Raw genomic sequence first — 6,000 nt, 5'->3', positions numbered from 1 at the left:
ATTTGTATTAGCATTTTTAATGTATTGTCATTATGATCTTTTAATTAGCAATGACTTCCATGTTTGATTATCATTAATTATCTTGTAAATGGACAATAGTTTGTAGGTTCATTGGTAAATTATCACTAAACTCTCATTGTTAGCAACAAACAATTTCATAAATCCACCACCAAATCTTTATTAATTTTCCAAGGATGAGTGATAATTTTTAAGATTGTTGTTAAACCACCGCTAATTATCAACGATAGTTTTTAACTGTTTCAGTTTCTAAATTGTTAGCAATCATCTCACAATTAATAACACCTTTTTGAATTGTTACTAAGGGGTCTCCAACCATTTTGCAACTAGTTACGGGTTTTAGAACCACCAAGCATGAACAGTTAGTTATGATTGTAGTTATTGCTAAAAGTTAAGCAAATTACGGCTAAAATATACAATAAGCTTGACCAAAATGGTCACCAAAAAATTGAGGAAACCTTTACTAAAAGCATGGTTATTAAACTTGAATTGGAGACCAACCCAAGCAAATGATGTCATTGGATCTAATCCAAGCAAATGATGGTTAGACTAGACCTATCTTTGCAAATATCCTAAAAATATTAAAGTGGGCCAGCCGAATCTCACAGGGAGAAAAAAAGATTTTGGCAAGTTTTTTTTTTTTCTCTCTCTGTGGGATTCAAAATCCGGTTCTAAGGTATTAGAAAGCCATATATATTATTTAGAATGTCATGTATATTCACAGAAAGCCATATATATTATTTAGGATGTCATATACATTTACAGAAAGTATATATATGTTATTCAGAATACATATATATTCTAATAGTTTATGAGTTCTTATAAATATGAGCCTAATTTAGTTGGTTATCTTGGTCTAACTCACAAATAAAATCAATTTTTTCTTCTTATGGGATTCGAACTGATCCACCCTGGTAGTTTTCGGCCTCTTATGAGTATAAGCCTAAACCTAATGTCTTGGCCCACTTCATGAATCTTGATTTTGGATCCAGGCATCCACATAAACCCTTAAAAGGTTCATATGGAATATTAAGTACTAGAAAGCTCACCTCTTTGAATATGATGCACGCTCCTATGCTTACAGCATGCACTTCAGAGCGCTTCCACCTAGTAAGTGATTTTTCCACGTTGGAAATCATGCTAGTATCAACCATTAAACATAAATGTACAGGGTTAAGCTAGATTCGGGTCCAATGACAACCCTTGCTAGTATTTTTGGCCTAGATTTCAAGATATTTCTAGACCCAATAGTTGATATAGATCCTTGCAAATGTTTTATCTTCATATTTTTATCATATATAGTCAATTCTACACAAACGGTTTCCATTTATTAGCTGCATATTTGACAGGATTCAAGGAGCAAAAGCCAAAATGCATTCCGTCTGCAATGTTTAGGATACAAACAATATTCATGACTTTTTCCCTTGGAAGGATGGTAAAAATACCATCATCCAAGTTACAAACACAACCTCTCCCTAGCGTATGCATGGAGGAAAGAGGTGCCAGACCTTACTCCAATTTGTAGAAATTCTTATTGTGTTTTAAAATAATTTAATCCACCAACTTTTTCTACACCACAATCCATTCCACTCCAGCATTTTATATGAATCTACACTAGCAGCACCACAAACACTAAAAAAAACAGTAGCGCTAATTGTAGGATTTGCAGGTGGTCCAGTTGCATGCAATCAGACATGGATCATGATAATTTTACGATCTAATTTAACTCATGCTTTGCCAGAGCCTACGTTATTTAAAGAGAAGAGCCATGCAAATCCTATGTTGTCTTTAGAGCAACCTTTGTTAATTCTCAAGTAGGAATACAAAAATAATATTTTGAGCCATGATCAGGAGGCGTGAGAGCGATGCCCTTTTGGTCTCATGTGCATGGGCGTACCTAGACAAAATCCTTGTGTCACGCAAAGAAATCTGTTCCCATGTGACAACGAGCCAAACAAAAAAAAAAAAAAAAAAAACAACGTCAACACCAGCACCAAGGCGCCACCTCAAATTCCTCCGGGTACCGTGCAGGTCACATGCTGGTAGACCGCATAGCGGTATTTTATACTATTGAGTAAGAAGATGTGCAACTAAGGGGACTCTGATCCAGTGGTTTTCATGGGCCAGGATGGATGTTCTTGGGTCATTGGCTTTGGGTCCAATTTAGTTCTTTTGAGATTCGTGGTTTCTTCCACAGCACTATATTAGATGGATGAGCAGGTTCAGGTTGAATGGATCAGGTGGTCCAGGCTACTTCAATTTGATAGGATTGGATCTTGGGAGGTAACCTATGATTAGGTTTCGATTTAGGAGTTTTAACCCAAGTCCGTTTAAGTATCATAAGCTAAGCATGTAATGATAATGTTTCTAACCCGGCCTGACCATCACTCGGCGCAGTCTGACATTGCCATGGGTAACAAAGAATTTGTATGTTAATGGTAGAGACATGCTTTGTTCTACTTAACAAACTCAATGACACACTAGTTATGTCCTAAACATAAAATTTTGTTTTTAATAATTTTTTTTATTAGGTCTAAATGCATGAATTACTCTTCTTATTTTAGAATAATATGGCAAATGTAATGCATAACAAAATTTAGCATTACAGAGAGTCATGGAAATTTGGAGCATCATGGATGCACTCCGGCAAGAGTTTGGGTTGTATGGTAGTATAGATATTAAGACCACAAATAGAAGACTACAAATGGACCATGATGACACAAATCCATCAGCATTTGGACCATTTAAAGTGTGACAACTCTCTGGAGTCCATTAGTGCAATTTTTTTTTTTTTGGTAAAATCCATTAGTGCAAAATTGAGAACCATGGCAATTTGATTGTCCCATTACTTTCTTCCAAACCTTGACAGCTTAGTTACCAAAAATATTTTCACCCTTATTATTCAATATTTAATCAATAAATACAGTTTTACTTCAAAGGTTTCCCACATCCAGTTGGCTTTGTGCCAACATCGCTCATTGGTTGCAAGAAATTAATTACAAACCTCAAGTAAATAGGTGCCTGAACAAAATGTCAAAACTTAGGAGAACCAAACAAAAACCACATGAAACCAAATAAGAACAACTAATGTCAATAGCCTAGCTTTATATTTGACAAATGCGACAAGATCTCCCAATAAACTGCAAGACATAAGAATGTGTGAAACCAGACCAGATCTGCTTTCTTTGATGGAATCCCCCATCCAAGGACAAGATGGACCATGTGGCATTGGTATCATATCATACAAAACATTGTCCTCTCCATGTAAATTACATTCTATGGGACAAGGCAGCATTTTGTCCATATTGGTTCTCACCCATGTAAATTTTAGATTATATTTTGACATGTGCTGTTTTTGAGAAATCCTTAAGACTATGGATATATTCGAGTCAAATTGAGTAACTGGAAGCTCGAGTTTGGCTCGATGAAAAATAAAAAAAATTTCATATTTATTCGATTGGACTCAAATATCAATCGAACTATACTCGAGTTTGTAGCAAAATTAAACCTTAATTTATTAATAATAATATATATATAATAAAAAAAATTATTAAAAATATGCATAAATTCGAATGGATTCGTAAGATATCAGGTTGAGTATCTTGCTATTCAAGTTTAACTCAAAAAAATAGTTGAGCTATTCAAGCTCGACTTAAATTTGATAATAACCAAGTCAGTCAACTTCGAGTAACTTGCGAGCAATTCAACTCATTTACATCCCTAATTGAGATAAGACAATGACTTAGTATGAAATGAAAGAGCTATAATTAGTAACAAGGATAACTTCTTTTACCGGTTACATTGTTTGTGCTCATGCAACTAAAAGTAGCCTTGGGCCTTGTTTTGTTCCAATTGAGTTTATTTGAATGTAAGTCTGAAATTTTGGTCCAACAGTTTTGCTTATGTTTAGACAGCGAGGCAAGCTAGAAAAAGGTGCTTGCTAGCCTTTCTTTGGACTTAAGCTGATGCATTTTAATGCCAAAAGGATCTTATGGTGAAACAAAGCTGGATAAATAAGATTATTCCAGATCTTTCATTGACCAAATGGGGCCCAAAGTTCATTTCCCTAGATTCAAAATTGTATAGGAAATGCATTATATATTTTTCAAGCCACAAGTTGTAAGAGAGAGAAAAAGTTGAAATATAATGGACAGAGAAAATCAAATTTATAATTTCAATCATCATAAAGCTCTAGAGTTGTCTTTTATCTTTTTTTTTTTTTTTCTCTCTCCAGAAGAAGTTACAAGGTGAGGCAGAGGGCCCAAGGAGATGCGCACCCATGAATGTAAGGTGGGGGGGTGGGGTTGACAATAAAGGTTGCAGAAGAGGTTCACATGGGCGCAGGCTGTTAAAGCTAGCGGTTACTATGAGAGTTGGCAGAGCACCAAAACCAGCATTTTATCAGGCAGGACTGCACAACTGGCAGTTGTCTTCTATCTTGGGTGAATGATTGGGCTGGCATGCATGCATGGACCTTCCAATTCCTGACCTGGCCCCATCAAAACCAGACAAAGGAAGGTAAGAAAAGCTTCCAAGGCACATCACCCATGATCATTTTAGCCAGTACTGCCATCACTACTTTGAAGACTAATGGTAAGTTCATCAAACATCCACACTCAATAAACACTTTGATTTAAGCCACAGCACTAGTCTAATAAATAAATCTAAGTTTGATCCACACTCTAACACAATGGCAACCATTGACCATTTGTCTTCTAGCAGATTGAAACATTAAGTATTGGCCAGTTTTCATCAAGATTACAAAACTCTAACCCACATCAGCAAGTATGAACTCTACTTTGGATATCAAACTGCATGATCATTACTAAATCAGGAAAGAAGAAAAAAAAGGCATTATAGCAGGTGCTGCAAACATACCTAACTAATTAAGTCTTGTCTAACTAATTATATATGAATCCTTGCTCTGTGTGGTGATGAGCATATATGAGAACATAGAGCATCTATTGTTGTTGTGCAGTGCATCAGGATTCTTATGACAGTTCTTTTCAGAGAAGCTTAAAATCACTGACCTTCCTGATCCCCTATTTACGAGGTATGAAGCTCCTGAAAAGCTACAACATAAGGCTGTGATGGTCGGTTGGAAGGAATGTCGTAGTTGCAGTGCTTTGTTGGAATGCATGGCCTGGAAGAAATTGATGCATTTTGTAGGTGCAAACTCTGTTGATCATGTTCTCAATTTCCAACTGGACTTAAGTTTTTGCCCGGAGAAAACTTCGGACCTCTTTAAGCCTAGTTTAAACTGTTTTCTTTTATGTAAATAAATTCGAACAGGGCTTTGCCCAGTTCTTTTTCGTGAAAAGAAAAATGAAATTATGAGTCCTTAATTCTTACCCAAAGATTGGAATCATTTTTTAACGTAGTATGTATGTAGAAGATTATTATAAGATTCATAAATATAAAATTCTAGCAACCTCACAAAGTGTTGATGACGTTGATATCCTTGTCTAGCTATCATAGGTCTCAACTAACAATACCAACCGAACGAAGGAAAGTAGGTTATGATTAACTGAATAAAGTTTGTCTCATGAATTGATTGCTTAAATATTTGTAACTATTATTAAGGTATGATTAACTTTGTTTTTCCCCTAAAAGAATACAAATATAACATGTCACCATCTGGATCAAGACGAAGAGAGGGTTCCAACTGCCAACCAACCAGACCAAGTCTTGTTTGTTATGTCTATATCGCACCTTACCTCCGGTTAGAGATACACTAGGTCTTTTCTTGACAAAGCTGACCAAGTAATTAACTGTGACCTCATCCTAACTATTATCATGCTGCGTGTACTAGCTTTTATGTATGGTAAAACTTTCAATACCGGTTTCAGAGCCGTGCTGACCTAAGTTTCAATTAGTTCTAACCCTACAGTAGCCCAAGAGGCTTACAGCAGAATAGCAATCATCATAATTAAGGGTGTGTTTGGTTTGCAATCCGAATCGGAATTTGAAGAGATCAAAATG

This window comes from Elaeis guineensis, chromosome 13 (genome assembly GCF_000442705.2).
Source record: "Elaeis guineensis isolate ETL-2024a chromosome 13, EG11, whole genome shotgun sequence".
NCBI classification, from domain to species: domain Eukaryota; kingdom Viridiplantae; phylum Streptophyta; class Magnoliopsida; order Arecales; family Arecaceae; genus Elaeis; species Elaeis guineensis.
The sequence above is the reverse complement of the archived record's forward strand: the minus strand, read 5'-3'. Positions refer to the sequence as shown.